Below are 12,711 nucleotides of genomic sequence, written 5' to 3' on the forward strand. Positions count from 1 at the left end.
ATGCATCCTGCTAGTAACCGAGGATCTGGAGTTAAATGGAAGTGTTTTTTGCTCTTTGCTAAAAGCCACGCCTGCCTACTCTTGCCAACTTACAAGGGATGTTGGAGGTAAATTAGTCATAGCAGGACAGACTTAAAGGAACAGAGGGTTTATTGTTTTTTAAGGGGGAGTGTAACTAATATTATAATTGCTTTCATACTCAAAAAATATTTAAAACATGTGTTTTAATGGTAGCCAAACAAATGACGGTAAAATCGTTGGAATAGTAATGGGAATAAAGTCTTTAGAACTGAAAATAAGGTTTATAAAGAGCAAGGCATTGTCTTTTCCATTTTAATTGTCTTATGCATATTAGCACTCAAAGGTAGCCAAAATACTGCAGTTGCTGGAAATCTGAAATATAAATGGAGTGCTAGAAATACTCAGTAGGTCAAGCAGCAACTTTGAAGTGTGAAGCAGGGCTAATATTTCAGGTCAATGGCCCTTTCATCACAATTGCACTATTCCAATAATGGCAGTTAATAATAATGGCCATAATAAGTATAACAGGTTTAGATGGAGGTTAAGCACCATGACATGCCACCTTTATTGTGTACTGCATTAATTATTGAACTAATTTGAACTAAATGACCAGAAGCAGGAATAGGCTCATTGGCTCTTGAGCCCACCACACCGTTCAGTAAGATCATGGCTAATCCAATCTTGACCTCGATAAAGGCGGCACAGTGACGCAGCTGCTGCCTCACAATGCCAGAGACCCGGGTCCAATTGTGACATCAGGTGCTGTCCGTGTGGAGTTTGCATGTTCCCCCTGTGACTGTTTGAGGTGATATCTTTTCTACAAGATATTAAACTGACGCCCATCTGCTCTGTGTTCTCGACATAAAGGATTGTATGGCACTATACCAAGGAAGTATTGGGAAATTTCCTGGCCGATGTATATCTTTCAATGAACATAACTGATACAAGCTGGGCTATAAATTGAATAGCTGCAGGAAAGGTAATAGCAGTTGAGGTCAATCATGGACTGAGAGGCCTGTGCTATTAACAAAATGACACAAAGTGCAGGAGTAACTCAGCAGGTCAGGCAGCATCTCTGGAGAACATGGATAGGTGGCATTTTGGGTCGAGTCCCTACTTCAGACTGATTTTAGGGGTGGAGCCGAAAACTGGAAAAAGGAAGAGGCGAGACAAAGCTTTGCAGGTAATAGTTCGACAAGCAAGAATCAAGCATTTGACCCTTTGAGCTTGCTCTGGCATTCGATGGATCAGGACCAACCTTCTCTCACCAACAGATAGTTTACTTGATTGTGCACGGCAGGTTGATTGCATTCGGCGAAACAGGGCGGACCACGTGAAGGTTGCAATCTCCCAACCCATTGCTGGCTTTGATTTGGTTCTTTTAATACCTCTCATTAATTTGTTCTTTGTACCTTTTCATACCTCTAGTTTCCCTCTTCCCTGACTCTCAGTCTGAAGAAGGGTCTCAACCCGAAAAGTCACCTGTTCCTTTTTTCCAGAGGCCTTTCCCGCTGAGTTGCTCTAGCATTTTGTGCCTACCTTCAGTGTAAACCAGCATCTGCAGTTCCTTCCAACACAGTAGCAGAGTTGCAAGGTTTAAGCTCACTGTGAATTCATTAGTTGACCAAGTGGAGTTTATTGAAGCCACATTATCTGTACACCATCAATTCCCGGCCCAGATTGAGCCCGTCTGTAAAGATTTAGTGTGATTAGAAATGTGGGGCCTGGGAGAACGTGGCAGTACTTATTCATTAAAGGGGAACACGAGATGTTATTAAGTAGGTGAAGCAAAACTACCGCAAAAAGGAGACGATATGGATGTCTCTGCCAGGACACTCTTCTCCGAAAAAATTGGTCAGCTTCCTACCAGGAGGTAACTGTCGGGGTAAATGCAGTCTCCGATGTCCAGGGGCCTTGGAGACAAAAGAGAAAACAAGATTAGTGGCCTCAGGAAGCTTGCCAAGGTAAACTTAGCCAGCGCTGCAGCAGACGAAATAGATGGGTGAGGTATGTAGCCCACCAACAGTTTCCTGGCACTCTGCTACTTCCTGGCTGAGGCTGTGAGCCGGGGCTTCTGAAAACTGCTCTTTTTAAGTTCCACATGCATTGCCATTCTGTAGCAAGCACACATGCCTGATTTATTTTTTGGATTTAGCCATAGATGTTTACCTTGGGTCCAACATCACTGGCCACAGTTCAGAAGCGCTGGGGAATGGGAGTTTTAGAGTCACAGAGAGATACAGTGAGGAAACAGACCCTTCGGCCCATTGAGTCTCTGCTGAACATGAAGCACCCATTTTTACACTAATCCTATCCAAGTCCCTTTTATTCTCCCATCAACTACTCCTAGATTTGCACCATTCGCCTCCATGGAAGAGCAAGTTACAGTGATCAATTAACTTATCCAACCCACACAACTTTGGAGCAACTCAGCGAGTCAAACAACAACCCTGGAAATGGATAGGACCCTACTTCAGACACGAAACATCGCCTATCCATTTTTTCCTGAGATGCTGCCTGACCCGCTGAGTTGCTCCTGCATTTTGTGTCTATCTTTGGTGTAAGGCAGCATCTGCACTTCCTTATTATTGTGCATGTCTTTAGGATATGAAAGGAGATTGAAACACCCGAAGGAAACCCACACGGTCATATGGAGAACGTGCAAACTCCACAGAGACACTACCTGAGGCCAGGATTGAACTCAGGTCTCTGAAGCTCAATGAGCTATTTCGCTGTGCTGCACATGGAATGAAGGAATGGAACAGCTGCAAAGAATAAAATGACACCAGAACTGAATTGACTTTAGATAGGTTCAGCAACTAAGAGGCTATGTGTATTTAGTTGATGTTTACTTCTTCTGTGGATCTAGTTTCACTCAATCCTCAATCTTACTCACCCCTTCCTCACTCTATTCATCTATCATTTGCCATTTTTTGCTCCACTCTGGAAGAGCAGTACCTCATATTCCACAAATCAATCCAACAGTCATTCTGAAGAAGGGTCTCGACCCAAAATGTCACCCATTCCTTCTCTCCGGAGATGCTGCTTGGCCCACTGAGTTACTCGAGTAATTGTTGTCTATCTTCAGAATGAACATTGGATTGTCCAATTTCAAGTACATTTTCAACCAACACCCACCCCCAACCCCACTTCAACTCCGCACCTAGTGTGCAAACCTTTCTGCGAAGAATAAGGTAACATACCTCAATGACTACCGATCATAAGATCCATTCTCTCATATTTTATGTGAATGAATTGGCAATCGCTCATATACAAGTATAACATACACACTCGTATGCAAGTATCATCTATTGGTTGCCACAGTGACTGAGGTTGGGGTGACCTTGGCTCTGGAGTTGAGGTAATGCACATTGAACAATTTTCCATTTGTCCTAGATTAGCTGCATTCCAACTGGATAATTCTTGGAAATCAGGAAAAGGATGATGGCAAAAAAAGATCGAGCAAAAAGTTAGAAAGATGGCTCAACTTTCCTTGACTTCATCCCACATTGAGATTGGATCTGTTGTAAACTTACTGTTTAAGATCATGGCTTCCAAGACATCATATAGCAAGTACAAGGAGGAGATGAATTTACATGGAGGTCAAATTTGAGAAGGATGCACCAAACACATTGCTGATGGGATCCTTGAAGTTTCCCGTCCAGCTTTTCATTCTTGATAAGTTCGCCCTCAAACTGAGCTATGAAAATAATGTGTCTTGGGTGTTTGGTTTGTAGATAACTATGGACATCAGCTAGTTATTGGAGATCCTGTCCTCCTTCAGGAGGAGTGTCCCACTGTCTAATTGACAATCACAAGCCTTCTTTTGGACCTCATCCCTCAGCTCTCTGTAGATTTGCTTCTTTACCCTTTGTGCTGGTGGAGTTTGACTCCACGAATGCCTGCTGCTTGAAGTTAATTAGCTTGTTTATCCCCTGGTCATCAAACCAGTCGTGAGTTTTTTGCTAGAGAAACCAAGAGTCTCATTATTCATATTGACCATGATTGACCATAGAGCAGTGCAGCCACCATGGACACTTTGGAACTTGCTGCTTAGATTGGTCATCAGGTCTGTGAGTCACTCTTTGAGTAGACCTGTCTTTGTAGACTCCAACGAAGTTCTACTATATTTCTTGTGGCATTATTTCTGTGATGGTATTTTTTTGAGGACCAAATTGATAGAGATAAATGGGTCATTAAGAAAAACACAAGATATTAGGTGGTGATCAGTCTAAACACAATATAACAAGTGGTGATAGGCACCTGGGCACAAGACCATGAAGTGAGAGTGATGCATGCGGCATCCTTATATCTTTCTTACAGATGATGTGATAATCTAATAGGTGTCATTGCCTGGATTGCGGGTGTTACTATAAGTTCTTGTAGAATATCCCCTGACAAAGCAAATTGTGACCATGCTCCAAGTATTTTGTCAGGAGAAAAATCCAACTGGATTCAAATTTCCTTTCTCCCTCCTTGTCAACCTTATTGTTCCAGAGGATTTCCTCTTGTTCAACTTTGCTTTCCCTCCACCTAATGTCTCTTTGATTTTTATCACGTTCAGTCCTTCCCTACATCTCCTCTCCTTTAGTGTCCCACTGATTCCCCCCCCATCCACCTTCACCAAGATTTCTTCCAAGTTGTAATTTTCTTCTCACTTGCATTCCTCCTTTGATAGCCACAATAAACACCCTTCTCCTCTTATATTTCCTTTGACCATCCATTCTCTACCTTTAACCTCTTCCTCCCCCCACCCCCCCCCCCCCGCCCCACACCTTCTCCCCCCCCCCCCCCCCCCCCCGCCCCCCTCCCCCCAACACCCACCACGCCAACTCCCAAGGATTTATCTGCTCCCTCTCTCATTCTTCAGCATCTGAAGGAACATTGGGTTTGTGGCTTTGAGTTCGACTTGGGACAACTGGAAAATCGGGGGAGGCCTGGTTGGGCAAGAGAACAGGGGAACAGAGAGAACCTTATTTAGCCGTAAAAGCAACAGCAGACAGAAGGAGAACTGTAGGTCCATTCCGGTTGTCTCACATACTTCTCCCACAGTAACTCTCACCACTGCTTGAAAGGATGAAGGAATGAAATTTAAGACTTGACTTTACAATGAATTGGAAATATAATTAAAAAATGCTGCAGAGTTATGGAAAAAAAAAGATGGAACCATGAGATTCCTCTTTCAAGAGTCAGCACAGACATAACAAACCAAGCAACCTTCTCCTATGTTGTATAATTCCATGAAGTTAACTCCTGTAGCACATTGCATGGTTTTTAACTTGGTTTTTTATCAAGGAGACTGTCAACTCATATTCCTGGCAGAATCATAACACACTTGGTGCAGTGAGGCCCAAGATATAGCTCTGAAACACCTTTGATGGCAAGCAAAAATCTTTTTCAGAACTGCATTTATGTAGTTAAAAATACACAGATTCACAAATGCCGAGCATATTTCTACATTGAAATGATCCTTAAAAAGAAAACCAGCAAGGGTAGGGCATCTATTTTCAGACGGCTGACTGGAACATCACAGCAGGGCGCAGCCATGGACACTGCACTCAACTCAGTACCATTTCAATCCATAGGAACATTTTCCGATGCAAACAAAATACAAAAGGGCGATGTAGTGGCATAGTGGTAGAGCTGCTGCCTTACAGCGCCAGAGACCCAGGTTCGATCCCGACCTTGGGTGCTGTCTGTATGGAGTTTGTACATTCTCCCTGTGAACGCGTGGGTTTTTCCAGGAGCTCCGGTTTCCTGCCACATTCCAAAGACATGCAGGTATGTAGGTGAATTGGCTTCTGCAAATTGTCCCTGGTGTGTACGATAGGACTAGTGTACAGGTGATTGGTAGTCGGCACAGAATCGGTGGGGCGAAAGGCTTATTTCTGCACTGTAACTAAAAATAAATTAACCAAATTTGGTATTTATTTTTATCCTGAGGGTCCTGCAACCAGATAGAATGTATTAAAAAGTAATTGCAATCTAACTTTCAATTTTGAGATGTTATTCCTTAAAACTTTAATAGCTGGCAGATAACTATTTGGAAATGAAGCTTAAGGCAGTCCCTGCCTGTCTGATGCGTGATGTTCTTTGACTCTTGACCTTGACATTGTAAAATACTTTAGTTCTCTCAATAATAATTTTGCTTAATGGTGTGCATGCTTATACTCGCCGAGCTCAGCATTAGCTAATCTTGACAAGTTTTGATCCTATCCTTTCCTTCATTTATTAATCCAAGGATGTGGATGTTCCCACAATGACACCCTTTATCGTTCATTCTTGAGTGCACCCGGAACTGAGCAGACAAGTATGAAGCATTGGTAGATCTAGAATCTTACTAGACTAAGTGGGATCCGTTGGGCCCCAGCATCACACGGGAGGGCTGGTCACCCACTGCAATATTCCACTTCTCCACCAATTCCAATATTGCTGGCCAGTGGGGGGGGGCTTTCTGTTGCGCTAGTATGGGTGTTGTGGGCTGAAGGGACTGGTTTCCAGAGGGCTATTATGGACATTGTGGCCCAAATGGATTCTTGGGCTGGCAGCTCAGTCACTGAGGCCAGGCAGCTGTCACTGAGGCCTGGTAGTACAGTCACTTGGATCTGGCAGGTTGGCAGCTGAGAAACTACCAGAAATTCTGCCAAAAACGTGACAGACTCTGTGAGAGAGAAGGGGGAGAGGATGGACTGTGGATTATTGGGCTGGCACTTCAGTCACTTACAGCTAGTGGGCTGGCAGTTCACTTACTCATGGCTGATGGGCTGGCAGTGCAGTCACTCGCGGCTGGTGGGCTGGCAGTGCAGTAACTCACGGCTGGTGGGCTGGCAGTGCAGTAACTCACGGCTGGCGGGCTGGCAGTTCAGTCACTGACAGCTGGTGGGCTGACAGTTCACTTACTCACGGCTGGTGGGCTGACAGTTCACTTACTCACGGCTGGTGGGCTGGCAGTTCAGTCACTCACGGCTGATTGGCTGGCAGTATCCTTAAAAAAATCGCAAACCATACGTGGGTTTTGAATTACATTTTACTCAGTTGCATGCAAAAGAATGGCATAATTGTTAGCTGGTAATTGGACATAAATCAACCTCAGCAAATTGACAATATCCTATTGAAAGAGAGTGGGTGTTTAAGTTGCCAGGACATTTTATTATTTGCCAAAATATACATCTCAATAGCATAATGATAGAAAACTTACTTTTCCACATACCACTCGTAAGTCTGGAGATTTTTTTAATGATAAAATTAGCTTCAGAAGCGTTTTCCTTTTGCATGTAAAAGCCCACCAGAACCATGAATGATTTTAAAATTTTACAGCCAGATTTATCACTTCTGAAACTTTTTAGATACCAAAGGAATCAAGAAAAAACACAAATAATGCCTTGCTGTTGATGAAATGCAGTGAGCAAATGCGATAATTCCCAATATTTTCAATCTCGATACCTGCATGGCCAATGTTCGCCAAGCACTTTAGCTGTTGTTGGCCCTTCAGCTCTCGCTTCTCTTTACCTTCATTTCTCTTCATTTTTTGAATTCTGAAGTAGGATACATGTCTCTCACGGTTACCCTGACCCCCAATTATTTACAGCGCAAAAATTCACAATTTTGGCAGTTTTTAACAGGTAGGAAAGTACGCGTTTCGTGTATTAACAACATATACCGGAGGTTGCGATGTCCTCCGGACGGTTTGAGCGGTTCCGTTCATCAAGCCCTTTCACCCGGAGACCTTAAGTGCAACCCCCTACACACACACACATACACACACTGCCAATACTAAAATGCCAAGTAACTTCGGAACGTGGTGAACATACAGTGTGTAAACCGAATGATTCAAATGTTTAAAGCCTCCTGTCGAGGCTGCTGCTGAAGCAAAAATGTGCTTTAAATAATGTCCAACAAACACACTCACCATAGACAGAGCAGTAAGCTCTCTTGAATTAGTCAACGATGTCTTCATTCTGTGCCTGCTGCAGTCAGCGCCATCTTGCCACGAACCGGAAATGACGCACTCAGCGCCATCTTGCCGCTAACCGGAAATGACGTCACTGGCACCATCTTCCCGCTAACCGGAAATGACGTCACTGGCACCATCTTGACACTAAGCCAATTTTGCAATTAAATACAGTCCTGATCTAATAAAATGTTGATTCACGCTTTAGCCATCCGAAAACTAGTGAAAGCCCTTTAAAAAGTCCAGCCAATTGGGCAAACACTTTGTAACCCAACAAAACACATTTTCTGAAAACCCTTTAAAAAGCCATGCCAATTGGGCAAACACTTTGCAAGCCAACACAACACATTTTCTGAAAGCCCTTTCAAAATCCAAGCAAATTGGGCAAACATTTTGCAAGCCAACAAAACACATTTTCTGAAAGCCCTTTAAAAAGCTAAGCCAATTGGGCAAACACTTTGCAACCCACCAAAACACATTTCTGAAAGCCTTTTAAAAAGCCAAGCCAATTGGGCAAACACTTTGCAAGCCAACAAAACGCATTTTCTGAAAGCCCTTTAAAAAGCCAAGCCAATTGGGCAAACACTGCAAGCCACCAAAACACATTTTCTGAAAGCCCTTTAAAAAGCCAAGCCAATTGGGCAAACACATTGCAAGCCACCAAAACACATTTTCTGAAAGCCCTTTAAAAAGCCAAATCAATTGGGCAAACACTTTGCAAGCCACCAAAACACATTTTCTGAAAGCCCTTTAAAAAGCCTTTAATTTCAATCACCATTTGTATGTTCAATGGAATGAAACATTAGAATGTACACATTTATTGCCTTGAATAAATTTCTGGGTAGAGGTGATTACACATCTATGAACATACCAATGATATACACAAAGTGCTGGAGTAACTCAAAAGGTCAGGCAGCATCTCTGAAAAAAATGGTATGTGACGTTTCGGGTCGGGACCGTTCTTAAGACATTTTAGAACATAACAATTAATTACTTTGAAGAACGATTACAGTTACAGACACAAAAGACTGGGTGCTGGAATCGAGAACAAAGAACAAACTGCAAGAGTAACTCAACCAGTCAGGCAGCATCTGTGGAGGGAAATTAATGGTCGACATTTCAGGTTGACACCCTTTCTCTGGACTCCAGAGATGTGGACTGAACATTTCCTTCCACAGATTCTGCCTGACCTGCTAAGTTTTTTCCAGCAGTTTATTTTTTTAGTGATAGTAGTTGGTGAGCAAATATGGACTTCACCTAACAAACAAAAATTCCACATTTGGTTTATGTTGCCGGAAGAAGAAAATATAAGAAATATTATTCCTCAGATAATAATGTGGAATTATCCCCTGAACGATTAAGACTCAAAAGCAGGGCTGAAGCATCATCTGTCTGTTTCCCAAAACGGATGTGGCCTGACCTGCTGAGTCCCTCCAGCAGTTTGTTTTTCGCTCAAGATTCCAAGGTCTGCGGTCTCCTGTGGCCCTCGAATCCCATTCATCATAATTACAAAAGTTGTCAGCAGTTCACTCCTTATATACCAGCGGCAGAATAAAATAGAAGTGATTCTATGGTGTGAAAGCAGAAGTGACTACAAAACATTAGGACACAAACCTTTTGAAGATCAGAAATCAATCCAGAAATCCACCTCTTGTTCCTAAAATAAGATTGAGACAAGAGATCTCAATAACAGTGTTTTCTACCAGGCACAAATACATTTTGAAACTTATTTTACAGAGAATTCTGAACCATCTTTAGGGAGGTTGCTAACTTTGAATAAATGATGGGAAATTGTCATTGGCAAACTCTTAGCCCTCTACCCCCCCAAAAAAATGCCACTCCCTCAATGTTGTATCATTGAAAATCATATGCTCAAGCTCTGCTGGAAGGTTGGAACCTTCATGAGAGATCAGATAATAGCGGTAAAAGTAATGGGAAAAGGAATAGCAAACTGAAAGGCAAGAGTCCACAGATGCTGGTGCTGGAGTCTCTTCTTTACTCTGAGGCCTGCTGAAGATTGTCAGAGCACCAGAAACTCCTTGGGGCAGCTAGAAAGTATAATATCTGAAAAATCCTTTGTGTGCCCGCACCCCTCCAACAACTCTCAATTGTTCGCTTTGATCTTGAATGCCTTAACTGTAATTCCGATTGTCTCTATACCATATATGTTGTACTTCCTTGGTTGACAGAAATGGTGGAAAAAAGATAAGTTGGCACTAAATTGTGCAGAGATCTAACATTATAGTCAGACCCATACAGCACATAAATAGGACTATGGGGCCCAACCATGCCCATGTTGAACATAAAATACGCATGCGTACAAATCTCATTTACCAACACTTGGTCTGCAGCCTTGCTGCCTTGGCAAATCAAGTGCTCATTTAGATCTGCTTAAAGGCGGAGATTACCTGCCTCCACCTTCGTGGACAGGGAGGGGGGGGGGGGGGGAGGGGGTGATGTGGAGGGGATGGGGAGGGGAGGGGGAGGGGGAGGGGGAAGTGAATAGTATTATAAGCAATGCAATGTGAATAGTATTGTAAGCAAACAGAGCTCTGGATTTAACTAATTAACACCACAACTATTAGTCCTACAGCAACAGATAATCTGCACTTGATTACATAGTATGCAGCACAGAACAGGCCCAACCAGTGCAAACATGTACACTCCAATCCAGCTCCCTCTCATCTTTCAGCATTTATAACTCGATTCAGGCCTTCGTTCACTGACTAAGGGTATCCTCAATTACTGCTCCGCACTGGGAGTAGCAATTTGTAGAATCACACTTCTAAAGACATCACTTGAATGAAATAATCTGTCTCCTAGTGATTGATCTGCCCACAAAATTCCATAATTTGTGGATTACGCATAATGGGATCTGCAACGATACAGAAACTCCCGTGGGAAAACTATCCAACCCGTTTTGATGGGATAGGCCAGACTATATAACAAATGGACTAAAATGAGCACGATTCCAAGAGCTACTAGTGAACCAGAAATCCCCCAGTTTAGTTCAAGTAAGCTTGTAATTTCTTACAACATATTGCCCAACAAAGAATTGCAGGGAAAAAAGAAATTGGCCAAAGATTTGCCACTTCATCTAACTTGATTTATTACGCACTTAAAAATATATGAAAAAAAGAATAGCAATCTGGTGTTATGATGTCATGGTCCTGGCTTCCTCTTCCATCCTGCAGTGTGTGATAGTGATATTATTTGCATGGCATGGGCTGTCCCTTACTCTTCCAGACTTTGGTTATCAGCCCAAAATGGCTGGTGGAATGAGTCAGGGTCAATGCTGGAAAAATATTTTTGAAGTGAGCAGTCACATGGAAAGTTGATCATTTCCTGAACAAAGTTAACTCCTCACCACCCCCTCGAAAAATTTGTTATCGGGAGTAGAATGTCCACAGGAAATTAATTCAAATTAAGAATGCTCTGTTCCTGGCATTGCACTAATAACAATGTTTTCCAAAGCAAATGTTTCAGGAGTAAACAACGTTTTGAGGATGATCGAATAAATGCAGTTCACTAAAGATTTCAAAACCAATTCACCTAAATTCCTCATGTGAGTTCATGAGTTAACATCTTCTGAATAGATGGTGGATTGGCTTGACATCACATGTAAGAATCCAGTGACAGACAAAAAAGCTGCTCTGACTAGGAAAAAGGACGTGGTGATGTTCCATGAGCATTTGTTCCAGGGCCATTCCTGTTCACAATGGAACAAGATATCAGTATTAAGACTGCTGATAAAAGTTATATTTGCAACAACAAGAGCAGCAACTTTCATTTATATTTGCTCGCCAGACACTGAAAAGGAGATACCAGGCGAGACTAATCATTAGGAGGGTTATAAAGGAGAAGGCCATTTAGTAAAGCAGTGAATAAGATAATGTCTGCAAATAACAGTATGTTTAGAGATAGAGATACAGCACAGAAACAGGCCTTTCGGCCCACCGAGCACGCTGATCAGCGATCACCCCGTACACTAGCACTATCCCATACATTAGGGACAATTTTACAATCTTTACCAAAGCCAATAAACCTACAAACCTGTACATCTTTGGAATGTGGGAGGGAACCGGAATACCCAGAGAAAGCCACACGGATCAAACCTGGGTCTCTGGCGCTGCAAAGCAGCAATGGTACCGCTGCGCCACCATGCCACGCAAAGTATGACAACGTTTTTCAGGGTACCAAAGTTAAATAGAAAAAGGTTCTGGATTGATTGTTGACAATATCCAGAGAGTATCACTGGGCAAACCTAGCAAGTTTTAGGCAAGTTTGAAGTAGTTAAGTGACACAGTGAACCATGACCCTGTGAAGGACATTGGAAACCAAGGTACATCTAAGGAGGACTAGATTACAAATTAGAAAATACAGACATCATATGGATCAATGACAAGGCCAGTCATGACCTTTAGCAAGCATCTTGGGCCAATTAACTTCAATAAAGTGTTTGACTGCTTTGGAAAGGTCAGAGGAGAATGACCAACAAGGTTCAAGAAAAGGCTTCAATGCCTAAACATCCCTTCAGCAGAGTAAAATCAGAGGTGAGACCAAAATGACAGAAGTATACAGTACTTTGTTTTTGCACACGTTTTGACGGTATTCATAGTAATTAAAAATTAAGCTACATGTATCACCATTTTTTTGCCATCAATATTCCAAATGTTGGGGACACTTTAACTTGTAACATAATAACTCTAAAGGGGCTGTCCCACTGTGGCGACCTAATC

This window comes from Amblyraja radiata, chromosome 17 (genome assembly GCF_010909765.2).
Source record: "Amblyraja radiata isolate CabotCenter1 chromosome 17, sAmbRad1.1.pri, whole genome shotgun sequence".
Classification (NCBI taxonomy): domain Eukaryota; kingdom Metazoa; phylum Chordata; class Chondrichthyes; order Rajiformes; family Rajidae; genus Amblyraja; species Amblyraja radiata.